The sequence below is a fragment of the Thermobia domestica genome, chromosome 9 (assembly GCF_964235325.1).
Source record: "Thermobia domestica chromosome 9, izTheDome1.hap1.1, whole genome shotgun sequence".
NCBI classification, from domain to species: Eukaryota; Metazoa; Arthropoda; class Insecta; order Zygentoma; family Lepismatidae; genus Thermobia; species Thermobia domestica.
Genome location: NC_137462.1, coordinates 13,806,782 through 13,825,185, shown reverse-complemented (window position 1 = coordinate 13,825,185; position 18,404 = coordinate 13,806,782). Strand labels below are relative to the sequence as shown.

Genomic DNA, 18,404 nt, shown 5'->3' with positions numbered 1-18,404 from the left:
ACACTTCATGTCGTATGCAGATTTCAGCACACCTGTGCTTGAGAGGTCATGTTACATTTGGCACCCAAGCCTGTGGCTCACCCCTCTATTTACAATTTTTGCCACCCAGCATTGAGGCTTTTACAATTTTTGGCGCCCTAGCTTTAGGGGCTAAGCATACGCTAGTAGCGTAAGCCGAAAAAGGGTACCTACCTTGATACACCAACAGAAGTACAAGGGTAGAGCAGTAACTTTTCATTTTTTTTTATTTATTATCTCTTATGCCGCGTGATAGTTTGAAACATAGTCCCCATAGTATCCAAGAACCTTGTTACAGTGTGTTATATTTGTTCTTGAAGAGTGTGTAATATGAGTGAAAATTTTGTGTCATGCGTATTTGCATAAAATTAGGGGGGAAAGATTTTGTGTGTAATAACCATTAGGCAACTTAGAGTTTGTTTTGTTTTTGATTAAATGCCGGTAACGAGAGCTCAGACGCGTAAGATGGAAGAGGAATTTAGATCTGACGTGTACGCTCAGCGTATTGAGCTGGATGAAGATATAATTAGTGATCATGTTACCGTCAATAGCATAGAGATTGAAAATGACATAGATAATATGCGCAGTGAAACAAGCGTTGAAAGAACCACTGAAGATGTAGTAGGTTCAGGAACCGGTGACAGTCACGTACGTTACGGTGACGTCACAGAGAGAGAAAACAGTGACCCAGCTGAAGGACAGTGTGGCCAACCTGTCCAGGAAAACACAGCTGAGGCAACACACAGGGAAAGTGAAGTAGTACCTACCGGAAGTCAAGTCGTAGAGACCGGAAGTGGGCAGTCCGGAGCTCAATTCGTCACGACCGCTGACTTATCGAGGTTACTAAGTGGATTTCTAGATACTATTACGGCTAAAATTGAGCAGTCGAGTGCTAGTATACAATCGAATAGCGAAAAACTTGAAAAGTCTCTAGTAGGGAGAATAGATTCATTTGTAGCAGAAAATAATAGGAAATTTGAGCAATTGAACGAATCAATTGCGTCAGTGAATAGGACACTTGACACCTCCAACTTGGAGCTGCAGACACAGCTCGTGTGTACAAGTCAAAGGATACAGGCTTCATTAGAACAAGTTAGCGACAGGGTACAGTCTAATGAAGTCTCGATTGCATCCTGTAGTAGTGAGATCCGAAAAGTTGAACAGTCAGTGAAAGATGCTCAAAGTTCACTGACAGTTCAAATCAACAATGTCGAGAATCGATCGAAGGACCTCGGTGATAGGATAGGCGACCTCTCTACCAAACAAACGGACATAGATCAGGCAGTAGAGAACATGCACTTGCGAATGGAGAGAGTCGATCGAAGTATAGATAACATTGTAGGCAGTCAGGCCGAAATTAGAGCTGAACTTCAGACAGTGCAAAGTGAATTTGCACTGAGATCTGAATCCACAGCACAGCTGGGAGACAAAATCAAGGATCTCCGAGATGAAATGTCTCGTGAGATACAAAAAGTAAAACAAAGTTCACGACTAGAGATAGAGACACTACTAACTGCACGAGACGGGTTGTCGTCTCGTTCTAGCGAGAACGAGACACAACAAACAGAGGAGTGAGTAGTTGTCGACAGTGGTCCCAGCACGAGCTATTTGATAGCCCCGCCTGTACTGTTGTCGAGTAATAGTAGGGAACCTGTGCCATCAACATCGCGTGTGGGAGGACACGGAAGCGTTCACACAGTTCAAAGTAGTGGCGAAGCTGCCCAACTTGCCACTGCAATGAACTCGTTTTTGCACAGAGACCTGAAACTACCGACATACAATGGGAATGAGGACGAATCAGCTACCCATAATTATCTAGTAGATTTAGATAATTATTTCGAGCTAACTGGAGTAGCGCCAGAGCATAGACTGAGCTTCTTAACCCGCTCGTTAAGAGGAATCAGTCTACAATGGTACAAAGTGATGCAACACAAGATCACCGACTATGCTAGTTTTATAGAGGAATTTAAGAAAAACTACTTAAGCTCCGATCGTTTAGCATCCTTGCGTGCAACCCTGCTAATGAGTCATTATGACCCTAGAATTTTCAGACAGCCGAGTGAGTACCTTCTCACTCAGCTGCAGAGAAATGCTGTATTGGACCCTCCCTTGTCCGAGCAAAATCTTTTGAAGTTACTACCGAGACAGCTTCCTCAGTGGATCTGTAGGTGTTTGATTAGTGCTAAACCACAAAGCATCTCAGAGCTTCTCGCGTTAGTGAATGAAGTACAGTTAACGCACAGGGAGAACGGTAATAACCAGCAGCGTAGAAACATAAACATGATTGAAGTGACAGAAAACAATCAATCAGCAGGGGGGAACTTCAAACGTAACACGAGACGTAACAGGGCACAGCAGGGGCCGTATACTAGAAATAGTAGGGGCAGGCTAGAACGATCTAATGAGAATAGTGAGCCTAGTAGTAATCCTCGTAATGAATCCCGACAGAATCGATTCAGGGGGAATGGAACTAGTTCGTACCGAGGTACAAGAGGTAGCAACAGAGGTAATAGAAATAGGCCTAACCACCAGATGAGAAACAGTAGAGACGAACAGATACAAGTTCTTGAAGTGTACGATACACGAGACGAGACTCGGGCAAGTACTTCGAGACAAGTACAGTCCGACAACAATGGGCGTGTCCTGAATGTTTCTCGTAACTGAGGACATTCGGCACACATTTGGAATCCCATTAGCGTGGAATCTCAGGATAGCGATTACACACCAATGAGGTCGGATGATGTAACTGAATGTGTGCTGGAAATTTCGAGAAATGAAATAGATGAAAATGAGACATTGGTCAAGGAAGTAAATGAAAATGCTAGTGATAATTGTAATCAGTGCCAGGAAATTATTGAGAAAGATCATTTTCAGGAAAATTTAGTAAATTTTGATACAAATAGTGAGAAATTAGAATTAAAATTGAGAAATGGAAATGTAATACTGTTGAATCGAACAGAATATGATCAGGCAAATGCTATTTTTGATAATTTATTAGACACTAGTGATGACCTAGTTGTTAGAAATAATGTGATAACTTTACCTGAAATTGAAGTTATCGTATTCGCTCAGCCGGTACTTGGTTTGTTGGACTCAGGTTCGAGTATCAACGCGATCAGTAGTGAATTGTGGCAAACAGTACAGAATAGTAACCCCAGACCTGCGTTCCTTAGAACGAATAATATGAAAGTAACATCAGCATTCGGAAGTAGTGTGGCTAAGATTCTTGGTCAGATTTTATTACAAGTAACTATCAATGGAGAAGAGTTTGAAACTGTGTCATTAGTAGTGCAAGGGTTGAATAGAAAGTTGATTCTTGGTTCTCAGTTCTTTGCTGAGACTGACGCTGTGTTAGACTATGGGAGAGGGGTGTTCAGTTTGAAGAAGCCAGTAGAAGTAGATGTAAGTTTCAAAGACGTCGAAATATCAAATGAAGATCTAGTGCTGAGAAATATTGAGGAGATTTTTAGTTTTGATGATCTCGAAGGCGGAGATCCAAATAACGGTTATTCACTTGTAAGAGGTAGACAAGTTGGCAATCAAGAGATGGGTACGGAGATAGGGAAGAATAGGCTAATTGAGAGCAACCCACCCGTAAAGTCGCAGGTTAGAGGATACCCGACGCCCACAGAATTGGCCAGAACCGTATTTTCACCAGAAGAGTGGAAAAATTTTCAAACGCGCGCGAGTGAGCGTGATATAAAAGAGCACGTAGATGGCTACACTGATCTCACTGATTCTCAGAGAGCAGAACTCACCTCCCTCCTCATAAGACATAAACAGCTGTTTGATGAGAGACCCGGTTGCATTAGAGGTTATGAACATGAAATACATCTAACCGACACAAAACCGATTCGTTCGAAAATGTTCCCGTTTGCACATTGTTATCAGAATCAGGTCAGGAATGAGATTAATCGTTTTCTAGCATGGGGAATAGTGAAAAAGGCTGCCACGCCTTATAGCAATTCACTAGTAGTAGTACCGAAGAAGAATGGGAAGTTACGCCTTTGTATCGACGGGCGCCCTCTTTCGCGGGTCACTTTGGCAGAAACAGACCAACCAATCCCCGCCATTGACGTTTTACAAGAGTTGAGCGACAAAAATATTTTTTCTGTTTTCGATGCAGTCGATTTTTTCTTTCAAGTACGTGTAAAAGAGGAATTTCAGAAGTATCTAGGATTTGTGCACGAAGGCATTTCATATTGCTTCGTCAGACTACCATTTGGGACAAAGACGTCTCTGTCTTCCTGTATAAGGGCACTTGATTTAGTACTAGGAGATGATGTAAAGAGCTTTTGTCAAACATACGTCGATGACCTAGCGGTAGGCTCATACAATTTTACACAGCATTTAGACCATCTAGACCAAGTTTTCACTAGGCTGGAAACTGGCGGAATAACGCTCAGATTAAAGAAATGTGTTTTTGCACGCACACATGTCAAACTTTTAGGTTTCGAGTTGTCTGCTGAAGGAATCAGAAAAGACAGGGAAAAGATGGAGAAAGTAGTAAATTTTAGACCTCCAAAGACGGTGAAGGAAGTTAGACAGTTGATAGGTTTCCTCCAACATTATCGTCCCTTCAGTAATCGTTATTCTGAGGTACTAATTCCACTTTTTGATCTTCTGAAGAAGAATACGAAATTTAAATGGGAGAAAGTGCATGATGATGCCTTGGTAAAAATAAAAGAGATTTTTCAAGAAGAAATCGTTTTAAAGAAACCACTTCCTGATAAAGAATTCATTTTAGAAGTGGATGCCAGTGATAGGAGTTGTAATAGTATCCTATATCAGATAGACGACAATGGTGAAGATAGGATCATTGGGATGTCTTCAAAAGTATTCAATAGTGCGCAGAGGGCGTACTCGATTACTGAGAAGGAACTTTTGAGCTTAGTAGAGGGTGTCGCTAAATTCAAATATTATTTGATAGGAAGGAAATTTAGAGTTCGCAGCGATCACTTATCATTGAAGTTCATTTTACATTGTCGATTGACGAATCAACGTATCACACGTTGGGCCTTAGGGCTCGCGAATTTAGATTTTTCATTCGAATTTGTTCGCTCAAAAGACAATAAAGCGGATTATCATTCACGCTACCCAGTACAGTCTAGTAACGTGACAAATTTTGACAGTAAGCCTGTGTTACGCGAGACATTAATGTCATTGTTAGAGGAAGTTCCGTGTGAACTTCGGAAGTTAATTGCAGTGTTGCCAGAACTGCAATCGTCAGATGCCTTTTACGGTCCTCTGAAGAAGGCGACACAGAGTGCCGAAACGTCGAAGAAAATAAAAAGTCAGCATCACGAATATATATTGTTTAGTGGAAGATTATGTAAAAGAGATAAGGATGGTGTAAAGATTTGTATACCAGAAGTTTTGGTTCGACCACTTCTGCAGTACCACCACGATGAAAGTGGGCATCTATCCGCTTCGAAGCTGGTACCACAGCTCGTCGAAACATACACTTGGCCAAAAATGAGAGAGCAGATAAGGAAATACTGCGGGTCATGTGTCATTTGTCAGAAGGCTACTGCCCCACACACCTACATGTGTGGGCCACTAAACTCTATTATTCCTGAGAAGCCTGGGGTGTTCATCGCCGCAGATTTCTGTGGACCACTAGTGCGAGGTATTGGTGGTGTCCAATACATCCTTGTATTTGTTGACATTTTCTCCAAATTAATTGGTCTTTTCGCATGTCGTCGCGCAACCACACACACAGCCTTACAGAAGTTGAAACAGTTTCTCAAACTGTGTCCACGAGCTGAAATTCTATTGACGGACCACGGTTCTCAATTCTGTAGTAACCAGTGGAAGAGAGAGATTCAGGCCTTAGGACTGAAACATTACATGTCTACTGCCTATTACCCTCAAGCGGAACCTGCAGAGACAGTAGTGAAAAGTACAACCAGGATGTTGAGAAAGTATTGCCATAACAATAAACGTTATTGGCCAAGACATTTAAGTAAAGTAGAAAGATGCTTGAATAGTGCTAAACATCTTAGTACAGGGTTTTCAGTTTATGAGCTGCATCTGGGAGTTTCGTCCACTGCTGACGTTGCCAGAATATTTGAAATACCCGAAGTTGAACGGCCAGTAGATAAGGATTACTTCGTGGAAGTAGCACACAAGAACTTGAAGAAGAATGCAGCAGCCAGGAAGAAATACTTCGATGCTCATCATACTTTAGTACAATATGATGTAGGACAGCTAGTGTTAGCACGTGTATTTCCGAAATCTGATGCTTTGGCCGGAATTTCGAAGAAAATATTACTGATGTACTCTGGACCCTGGTTGATCCTCTCTAAAACTGACAAGAATGTGTATACTCTCGCTGACCCACAGACTAACGTGGCAGTGATGAAAAGAAACGCTTACTTGCTTAAGCGGTATAGAGAAAGAGAACCTGAAAGTCAGAGAAAAATACCAGCAACTGAAGAAGAGATTGCTGAAACACCGAAGAAGAACTGAGCTCTTCGTGTTATATTCATGTAAATATTTTGTTTTACGTGTAACATTAATAGTTGAAACCTTTGTGTATGTATTATGCCATTAGATTATTATGGGAACAAGTTTTCTTTCATGTTTTTATTATGTGTTAATCAGTATTGTTGTGTTAAAGTATTTTCTATTACGTCCGCACTTATTGTATATACTTGTGTGTAATGATGTATTTCGATAAGATTTGATAGCTAAAGTATCTTTACTCTCAAAACGTATCGAAAGGGGGGAATTTGTAAAGACCTAGTGCGTACGTTATTTAAATTTTGATATGCAAATGTCATATCAAAATCTTTGCATATCAAAATGGAAATTATATGTAAATATGTAACCACATATACTTTATATCAATTCATTTAAATATTTAATCATGCATAATTAGATGTTAAAAGCCAACAAGATGTAAATGCTTCGTAAAGAATTCATATCATTTTCATGGGAAGAGATGTAAGAACTTCGAGTACAAAGTTTTTTTTTTTTTTTTTGGAAGAGCATTTCAAAATTTTCAAACTGAAGTTCAGCAAACTCATAGCCTCCAGCGGAACACACACGAACAGCAACTAAGATGGTACAACTGTTTCCAGCTTACTATGAGTTTCCAGACTAGTTTTTGGACTATTCAGAAATAATTGTATGCTGGACTACAGCTATATGTCAAGGACTAGTGGATGAGAGATGGGTTGGCTACTCTCCAATATAGCGCCGTTCAGTCGTGTACATGGCTATTGTATACTAGTCACACAGCAGTGTTGTTTTTTGGGAACAATAAGGTGCGATAAACTCTCCTGATGACGTATTTTGTCACCTTACCCGCCCTGCCCGCTACGGCTCTAGGCCGGTAAAAACGAAGCTATCGCCAGCTTCAACGCGGAGTAATATGTTTTTAAAATTGTGATTTGGTTTTTGAAAATTTGAGTTTATTCAAATTTAAAAGGTTCTTGGATGCACCCGTTTATAAATTATGATTATTTAACACGGTAGGTCACATGTCCGACAGTATCACGTACTCTTTCAGTACGTTTTAACAGTACTATTTACAGGCAGTTGTTTGAACTCGTTGAGCGGTGTTCGTCTGCAAAGATGGAAGGGGTTTTCTGCCCACCAATGTATCCGGAAGACATATATATTAATTAACCACCCCTAAGGTAATGACAGTCATGTATTATAATGTAGGTATATAGTAAATTGTATAATGTTATTAATCTAAGGTTTGATTTTGCAGCATATTTGTTCAATAAGCAGGGATGAGTGAAATTCAGTAAAAGTTTGTATTGAGATTACACCCCGCTGCAGACTGTGTTTGTGTATAGATGTCACTACCTGTCACGTGAGTTCTTGATGGAAGGGGGAACATGTATTTATTCTAATATGTTTTGTTTTTCTAATTGTTTAAATAGTCTTCCGGTACATGACATGTGTTGTGTTATATATCAAAATATTCAGAGAAGATCAAGGAATCGTGTAAAGTATGTGAAACTCACCAGAGATTGTATATAAATGTAATATTAGGGCATAACAGTGGTGACCTATTTAGGAATTTCGGTTGTCACCAAAAGAGAGAGAGAACGTTGACCATAAAAAAACCGGTAGACTGAAGGTGAGTCTAGGTTTTTCAAGTTCCAGCGAGCCTAATGACTAGGATCGCAGCGGAGGTCACGACACACTTCGGTTACCGTCAGGAGACACTTCACGTCGCTGAGTGAGACTTTACTTCGTTTGAGTTCTTAGTGGATAGAACATTTCATTTAGTGACATTAGTTTATCATGTCTTTGCTAGTGTAATAGCAACTACTATGACATGTATCATATAGTGCTTAGATAGCAAAAAGGGGAAGTATCTTCTCTATATGACCCCATCGGGAGTGTTTTTTTTTTTTTTTTAAGTAACTTGCTATAGTTACATATGCGTACATATAGTTAGGGGTGTTTCGTTGTACACCAAGACCAACTATTATCTAAGAACATGTACGTATTATAAAGAGATTAGTAACGAGTGTTGGTGGACTCACCGTGTGGCTCACATTTACAATGAGCACACTCCCAACCAGTTGGCTTTGTGTTTAATACACAAATATGTTAGAAGATATGTCATCAGCAGAACATTTATTTTTTTTTTATTTTTAACCTGTGCATCGCAAATTAGTGCACCACAAACAATTCTTCTTTTAACTTGTGAAAGTTAAATAGTGGGACTTTTTGCACCACAGAGCACCAGATACAGTAAGGCGTGACGAGCCTATGTCACCTTTACTGTAATAGTGATGACAGTAACTCTCAACTTGTAACAGAGAGATATCAATGCAGAGATCGACGAAGACAACGTGATCTTCAAGACTGATCATCAAAAACCGTGATATGTGGGATAAAATTACGTCACGCATATACGGAAGAATGCGTGCAGAGTGGAGGATCCAGACAACAGTGAAGACTGGACTCATGCAGGACATATCTGTGAAAACTACAAATTAAATCACGCGTGGACTAGAACTATTGGTATAAGTAATACATATTGGCCACTAAAACGGGTATCATTTTTTTTTTCTTTTCGTGTACAAGTGTTATTTGTGAAATCGAGTGTAAATAGTTCAAATTCAATTCCGCCGAGTATATATTAAATAGTTATGAAAATTTACTTATACGTCTGTTGCATACTACAATTCCCGTATGAATCCTGAAGGTTTACTTGCTGCCTGGTGAGTACAAAAATATCTAAAATGTTTTGTGACTTCTGTTCTTTTCAGGTGGACTTCGTTCGGCGACTTCATTTAGCTTACTGCTAATAGTACTCCTTGTTAATGTATTCTGTTGGTTATCATTAGACTCAAGCTCAATGTTACATGAGTCGCTACTATTTCTGTAGCCCATGAGTCGCTTCGAGAGCGTACAATCAGGGTAGGGAAACATGAACTATGAGACCTGTGTAGATCTCAAAATCGGGATTTTCTGTTTAATTTTAAAAGTAGCATAGATCTACATAGGGGCAATTTTGATTATTCTATCAAAATTAAATTTTTGTTTTTTAAAGAGTCTCAACATTTTTTTCTTAACTCAGTCTCTACCGCAACCAAACAGTTCATAGTTCATGGAACCCACGAGGACAGACAGTCTTCTCAGGTGTGACGTAAGACTGCTGTCAAATGTAGAGAGAGAGACACACCTCACCATCACTGGTACGCCTTCCTCTTCTCTCTACAGAGCCTCACGCAAATTTACATGCTGGACACTTCATGTCGTATGCAGATTTCAGCACACCTGTGCTTGAGAGGTCATGTTACATTTGGCACCCAAGCCTGTGGCTCACCCCTCTATTTACAATTTTTGCCACCCAGCATTGAGGCTTTTACACTGAGCATTGCTATTGTCACAGTCTGTCACAAAATTGAATAGCTATAACCAGTAGCGTATTTACGGTTTTGTTTCGGGGAGGCTTTGCTAACTTTCGGGGGGATTTGCTGAAAATGTGAAAATTCTGCAAGATATTTCATATACTTTACTATATTGAGTAAGATTTCGGGAGGGGGGCTTAAACCCGAAAGCCCCTTCTAAATACGCCACTGGCTATAATTAATTATTAAATGCTTCGTGATTTTTAAATTCTAAAATTTCGCGACACACCCTAGGCCTATGAGACTGCGTGACACACACATGACACATCGGTTCGGAACCACTAAATAAGGAACTATCTGCTCCTTTCCTCAATCTACTGTACAAGACGCTGACGAAATTGACTTTAAAATGTTTACTAGGAATTTATCAGTATCTAACTAGCGCGGCGTGACCTCTAGCCGAAACCTAAAAGAGATCTTCCTGCTAGTCTAGTGGATAGCGCGTACGCCTTACGTGGTCCTGGTTTCGGTTCCAGTGGAATGAGCACCGAACCTAATACAGTACTTTGGTTGGTTTGGAATCCAGCGTCCCTTTAACACATGGGCTTTATAAGAGCAGACCTACGGCTAATGCTGGTATCGGAACCACATGACTCCTACTGGGAATCGAAATCGGATCGTCCGCGCTGAAGGCGCATGGTCAGTGCCGTAGCTTAGATTTTTTTTTTATGCGGGGCAAGTATTAATATTTGGGCCCCCTACAAAAAGTTCTTTCGAGCCCTCCCGCAAAATTCTTTCCATCTTTCTCTTACTCTTTGTAGGCCTCCCCGGAGCCTGAGGGCCCATTCCATACATGATAAATTAATTAAGGGGACAATATTAACAATCTCAGAGTCATACGAATAAATATTATTTCTAGTTCTCCTAATAGAAGACATTTTTTACTGAAATGGGCACACGACTCATTTTTGTTTTATTTACCTTTTGTGTGCTAATTTTGTTCATGCTATGTAGTGAACCTATTTGATGCTTCATTTATAATTTCATATTCGTATCGTATATGGAGTAAGAAAATTTTGTTTTAAAATGAGCCCCTCTCGAACAGCGGGGAGCCTCCCGGGGAAGGCAGTTGCCCCAGCGCCCTCAACAAGTTACGGCCCTGCGCATAATATGGTAACAATATAGCATTGATACAGCTCGTATGCGGTGGTCACTTTAAACTGTAGGTCCACGTCTCCTAATAAACCTCGGTGTTGACAAGGAAGCAAAACTTCCATAAGGGAAACGAAAGGGATCATTAGGCTTCTTCCTACCTTTTTCTTTTTCTTTTGCAAGAAAAAAAAAGAACATAGTATATTACGGTTATTTCAAGTGTCCACAATTCATTCTCTAATTACTCTAAAATTAACACATAAAAAAAGAATACATACAATATAACATGTATGACTTACGCACATTGAGGAAACCATCACCTCAGGGCACACAAGGAATATAGGAAAAATCCGAATTCCATTCCGAAGATCGCCAGTGTACTCCATTCTTAGCAGTTGTGATGATAATAGTAAACTGTTATTTTTTGAGGGGGAGGGGGGCAATGATCTCGTTATTATCATCGAACACCATCGACGTGACAAGTAGACAAGAAAAAAATACATTTCGTCTTTAAAAAAATTAATTTGACGCACAAGAAAATGGACAAACACAATCCCACGGACAAAAGGTATTGCTCAATCTACTCCTAAAATCACTGTTACAAATAAAAGCTTTAACAGTGTACAGAGAACAGGAGTCGGACAAAAGCCAAAAGCTATTTTTTGCCTTGACCTGCGGCAACACACGTGTCTACAATGAACTTTGTAGAATCATGTCTTTGTTTTCCTTCCTGATTGAGGGAAAAAAAATCGTCCTTTTATACAGTAAATACAGGTTATTAGGTTTTCTATTACGTTTTAATAACCTAAATAGTGATTTATTATTTTATTCTTGAAAATTTGGCTAAATTTTCTTTTTCTTTTTCTTTTTAAAAAAGATATATCTAAAAAAGTAAAATTAAGAACGAAAAGTAATAAAATTGGTATCCAGAATTATTCTGGCCTGGCAACTCTGTCAGCATTGCTATGGTTGAGGTTGCACCATACTATTTGCTGCTGGTAGTTCTCAAATATACGTACATTCTTTAAAACTCTTTGTGCTGTATTCGCTCGCAGTCATTCTGACGTGAGATTAGCGTTATACTAAGGGGTTGACTACTGCATAAAACATATATTAGTCGGACTCTTTTTAGTATAGAGCTAGTCAGGCGTCAGAAGGACTCTGAATTCGACCCTTTGGGCCTTATGGGGCATTTACACTTGGTCGATTTAGTCGCATGACTAAATCGATTTAGTCGCACAACTAAATCGACTTGCTGCATTTGCCACTAAATCGAAGCAACTAGGCCGAATCAGATCGATGGATGTGTTCAATTATTTCAACCACAGAAAATAGAACGTCTTTCAATTCAGTTGCCAGTCGATTAGTCGCCTTCGATCAACAAGCGATTAAGTTGAATTCCCGTTTACACGGTCGATTAAGTTGAAAGTGACGTCAATTCAACTGAATCGAACGCAAATCGACTAAGTGTAAACGCCCCATTATGCAGAGTCGTTCTGACAAGTGATTAGTGCAATACTAAAGAGCTCGACTAACATATGTTTCCTGCAGTAGTCAAACCTTTAGTATGACGCTAGTCATAAGTCAAAACGACTCTGCATAAGGCGGTTTAAGTCTAACGTCCCACGGCTGTAATCTTTATACTAATTAAACAATCTATATTTTAACAAAATGAAACAATGTATATAAATAGAAATGAGAGCCACGAGATCGAGATCGATCAAATTTTCAGCATGAATGAAGTTCGGGTCTGGGATAATTTTTATCATTTCACTCTTGACGGTGCAACTTAGGGGACGATATAAATGACCGAAATCGACAGTCGAATCCATAGTTTTTGGCGTCGACTGAAATGAACAGTCACACTTTCGATGCCGTTTAAATCCAAATTCAGCCTACAGCTTGCGGGAGGTAGGAAAGAACCCCTTGCTTTCCATACGGCTAACTTTCTGTTGCAAAGTCTCGAGTTGGAAATCCCGAAAATTTATAAGTTCTGGTTGAAGAGTGCAAAACAAAAATATAGTCTTTGAGAGAGCGCTTCACTAATAGTAAAAAGTGACTGACTAACGGAATATATTACTTTTTTTTTTCACACTTTAACCCAGCGAAGCAGGTAATTTTCGCTAGTATTTTATACAGGAGTCATACGTCAATCTTATCGGTTGCCATGACCACGACGAAGCGGGTAAACATGATTAAAGATAGCTACCTACTTTGTGTAGAACTGTAAATATTAAAACTACGAGATGAAATGTCCGTTCTTTGCACGGGAAGAATATATTTATGGAAAATGTTTGAGTCCATTTTCTCCCTTACGCATTTCAATCAAATTGTAATGATAACATTTCGTAAGACACACTACATTTGCCATACAATTTAAAATATCCTATCCCCTAGAATACGCTCTTTAATCAAACGGACATGATAAACATTAGGGTGAGCCGAATTTTTTTTTTTTTTTTTTTTTTTAAGCCGTAAGACTGCAGAAAAGGTGCGAATTGGGGAGACTAAAATGGAGTACGTTTTCCAGATTGCAATTTTCACATGTGTACCTTGTTTTGTTCAAATTTCTTCAGATGTTGCAGATTTATATTGCTATTACACATCCATCTTTCTATTCATATATGAATGATGCTCCCATTATCAGAAAAGTGTACAGTGAAAATAATTTTAGTTCAACCTTAAGGCAATTTGAGTCGCACGCTATTTTTTTTATTTTTTTTTTACCTATAATGATTAAAGCACGCATAAAATAAACCTGCACGAAGGAATATGACGTTAGTTATAATATAATATATAATTTTAATACCTCATATTCATTTTATCATTATGTTATACTAATGTTTATGATCACAAGATCATAAAATCCATTGAATATTAATATGCTCATAAATAAATAAATAAATAAATAAATAATGAATAAATATCACTTATGCCAACAACAGTACAGCTCACAGATGACGAGAACCCTAAAGCAGGGTTAGCGGGGAAAGGTCAACGACACGGTCAAGTCCATTTTCGGTTTTTGAGGTGTGGTCTATACTTAGATGTCGTCTGCTACTCCGGGAAGTTATCTGTGTGCTATTCCGTGGCGTCATTTGAAACCCCCGTGCGAAAGTGGGTGAGTCCATACCTACGTCACACTACTTCTGATAGGGTTCTTCTCGTCATCTGTGAGCTTGTACCAGATATTCCATCTTCCTAATCACGTTTTCGCGAGTCGGCGTAACCCTTGTGTAGGGCTAGCTTCGGCTATAATATATATATATATATATATATATATATATATATATATATATATATATATATATATATATAATTTTTGAATACATTAAGAGTTTATCTTGTCCAAATAATAGCGTTATATATATATATATATATATATATATATATATATATATATATATATATATATATATATATATATATATGTAATAAGTAAGTATATAGTTCTATTTCATTTATTTAAGATATTGGGAGTCTATCTTGTCTGAAAAGCTGGACATATATGTAGATTGGAATATCTATTTAGTTTTAGATAGATGTATCGTTTCTGTCAATTGAAATAATCACTTTTGATTCTAGAATATAATAAATTTTAAAAGTAGCCTTATTGAATAAATATCTAGTTTATGTTGTGTGTTCGTAGTGCTTAGTTACTAAATATATACTGTATTCATATTGCTTAGTAACTCAATTATATTCTGCATGACATGGAGTGAATACTTGTAGATTTTATATATGTAGATTCTTTTTTGGCTTGAGTAAATTAGACGTGAAATTAATGAAAATGTAAGCTTAACATCCCATGAATATTCTTTCTAAGGGAAACAAATGATGATGAAAGAAGTTGTAGAATAAGAGGATGGAAGAAAACGGGGGAAAATCCTGAGAAAAGTAAGAATAAGACAAGCTCATATGGTTTAAAGATCAAACCAGGCAGAAATGAGAATGTGGGGAAAAAGCGAGAAAGCCCCAAAGTAGCAGACGCGATGTTGTCACCCAGAAGTTCTCTGCCTTAAGTTTGAAGGCATCTTTCAAACCATAAGTAACAGCATTAGCACAGACTCCCCATCCCTTTAGCACATATTAGATCTGTATAAAATACAACTGAAATTGATTTATCAACACCTCTCCATATTTTAAATCACTTTTAGTTCATTCCGAAATAATTTCACTGCTACGTGTTATGGAAATTTTCTTTAGCACTTCATCGAATCGCGTAGAATTCGAAGTGGTAGAAAGTTCAGAGTTTGTTTAGCAACAATTTACCCCTTTTTAACTTCTACACAACATGACAAGTTAAATTGGCATTCAAATTCTTAGTTTACACTTCTTATGGCAAAATTAACCTTTATTCACAAGACTGAAAAACTATTCGTGTCAAAAATAAACGGGTTATAATAAAACGGTACCAGATAGCGACGTTTAAGTGTATAATATAGGCAGAGCGGTTCTTAAGGCAAGTACGATAGTAAATAATCTATTGCTGCTATCTAAGGAAGAAAGCTGTAGTTAGCTTTTAGTTATAAAATTTAAATTTCTACTTTGATATGACTTCCCTCAAGGACTCGCCACTGATTCAATTAAAAATACACCTTCTCTATCTTATGATGTCTACTAGACTCTACACCCAATGTCTCCGTAATCTCATGTTAAACGACAGCAAAATTTTGCACTCAAAATGTTCACTAATTCAGTGTGTAGTAGATGTTCCGTTACGTTCTTGACACTAGTATATACGTAGACCATCTTTAGAAGTACTGAAATAACCTACCTGTAGTAGACGAATCTAATAATATTCTTACAGCAACAAAGAAAAACAAATGAAGTATGTGATTGACCCAATATAGATACTTACAACAGGAATATATTAAAAGTCTTCTGGAACAAAGAAAGTGATCACAACTACTAAACATGAACTGGCAATATGTGTGGTGAAATGAACCATTCGATAAGGCTGCACATGACTTTGATTGCCCACTTCCTGATAACACAAAAATATAAGATAACACGTTGCTGAAATATCAGGTGAAATAAAATGTGAATCAAGGTGAAATCTATTGAACGCGTTTGCTTTATTGATAATTAATGGCAAGGTTACTTGCATAAGTCGAGCTTCCTCCAGTTATAGGGGAATGTAGAAAGCAAGCAACATGGCCGCCTTAGGAATTAAAACAGAAAACTACTCCTTTATTTGTTTTTCTTTCGTCTTTTATCTAGGCACGTTAACACATACCTGTTTATCACAAAAACTTTCGAAATAAGATTTATTTCCAATTGAAAGAAGATAAGAAGAAATATTATCAGTACATAAAATACCGTCAGGGAAGAATGGTTTTACTGATGTGGCTCTAAATCAGAAGAAACTAAGAAGCTTTCATGCTCCAGTCTACAGCGTCTTCACGTACGATTTTTATGTTTTGATATTGTCTATCAATTGTAGGCTTTTTTACCCCCCCCCATCTCTGTCTCCCCTGCCATCATACCCTCTATCACATCCCTCATGATACAATAGGGTGTCTTCAAACTTTCCAGCTTAAGGGCCACACTGACGTATCAACTAAGGGCCAAGACCTAGGTAACTCATAATACAAACATACTGTAGCGCCAGTGACATCTTATGGGAAATTACGCAAGACAGGCGATGTTCGCAGCCCTTTAATTTGGAGACCCCTGATTTAAAGCATGAACACATTAGTCAGTTGTTCAGAAATACTACTAATATATTGACCTCGATTGGGGTGAGAGATCCAGGTTCGATTCCCGGTGGGACCTCATGTAGTTCAGATTCCACATTAATCTGTAGGTCTACGTCTTATATAGCCTCGCTGCTGAACGGGACGTTACCTCAATGAACCCAATCTGTTTATGCTGTCATTACATCTCTGTAGATACAAAATAAAAGTGATTTTGTTTGTGAACGTATCACGAAAAAAAAAAACGGTTGTGTTTGAAATGAATTTTTGGATATTTTTTGTACCTTCATCGAACTAGGCTTTCATCATATCACTTTCAATAACATGCTAATCCTAAGGGGGAGAAAGGAGATTCAACAAGAAAATTTTTGATTGACAAAGTTTTTAGATCAGGGGCCTTAACATTTTTGAACGACCCTTAAATCGAGTTTTCGTATTTCCTACATCATACTGAGTTAAGTGATAATTTGGGTTTGGTGAGGTGATTTTAAATTTAACTTCCCGTTCAGCAGCGAAGCTATATGAGACGTGGACCTACTGATTAACGTGGAATCCGGACAACATGAGCTCCCGCCGAGTATATTAGATGTAGTTCTCCAGATATAAGGACTACAAGAAAATTTTTGATTGAAATATGTTGGATCTTTTAATAGGGGCTATTGAAATATATTCAAAATAGAACTTCTCACAAGGTGCTCATGTTATGAAGATGGAACTAGGTATACAAACTCGTCATTATAAATAAATGGACTCGTGTCAAACCATTTCTGAAAATTTCAATTTTAAGAGGGAAGGAGGCAATTCCTATTTTTCCTCCGTACCCAAAACGCTGAACAGTATGAAATAAATTTTTGAATGTACTTAGTATCTTCGTGAAATTGGGATTTCACGTGCCACTTTGAAAAAAAAAAAGGGGGGGGGCATCCTAAGAGAAGCCTGAGATTCAAAATTTGTAAATAATAATATAAACCGTTTTATGAACCCTTAAAATTAAGAGATGAAGCCCAGTATTAACTTGTCATTAAAAATAAACGGACTAAGATTTTTTTTTAAAAAATTCTGCTTTTAGGAAGGAAGGAATGTCATTTCTACCAGGGCAGGCTGTACCATATATGCAACACGTGCATTTGGCCGAGGCGATAAAAGCTGTCATAAGTAGGGTAAACCATACAGTGATTGGCACTTCAAGGATTTTTAAAAATATAGATGACTACATCTTTCATCTTTTTAAATATATTCTCTTGATTTTTTTTCTCTAAATATACATTAATACATATTGATTACGGAGAACGTGTATTTTTTAAGTATTTCAAAAGCAGAAAATGTTTATAGAGCTTACAGTGAACACAAGTATAAAACTATAGTGATTGGCACTGTTAGTAATCCGCAACTCAAATGGTTTTATTTATGAAGGACAACAACATAGTTTTACATTATGTGCCAAAATATAATACTATCAGGTTACTCTTTGACCAATAATTAAAAGAAATCACTTAAAATTGTTTATAACGTTCTACAAACAATATCATTTAAATTCAGCAAAATGACCAATGTTTTTTTAAACCTCTATCTTAATAAATCTTTGAATATAAAAGAAGGAAACGAGGAACAAGGGTCGCACGATTTGCATTACAGAGACTGAATGATATTACTCACTATCATTATAACCTGGTGTCATGGGCGCCCAAGGAAAGATTTCTAGGGGGTC

At 38.0% G+C, this 18,404-nt stretch overlaps 1 protein-coding gene and 1 pseudogene across 4 annotated transcripts in view; one reads left to right on the top strand and one right to left on the bottom strand.

Annotated features, from left to right (window-relative positions):
• The window catches only part of LOC145694424 (FGGY carbohydrate kinase domain-containing protein), a 231,656-nt gene that overhangs the window by 71,914 nt on the left and 141,338 nt on the right, over nt 1–18,404 (top strand). The window lies entirely within an intron of this gene.
• Nucleotides 1–18,404, bottom strand: part of LOC145694423 (ceramide phosphoethanolamine synthase pseudogene) — a 96,402-nt pseudogene that overhangs the window by 25,233 nt on the left and 52,765 nt on the right. The window contains exon 1 of one of the 3 annotated variants that reach the window (XR_014133006.1): nt 15,859–16,002. The exons of 1 other annotated variant lie outside the window; for it this stretch is intronic. The product of XR_014133006.1 is annotated as a ceramide phosphoethanolamine synthase pseudogene, transcript variant X2 (transcript). Of the gene's footprint in view, nt 1–11,300; nt 11,380–15,858; nt 16,003–18,404 lie in introns of those variants that run through there. One more of the 3 variants, XR_014133007.1, reaches the window with a different exon arrangement.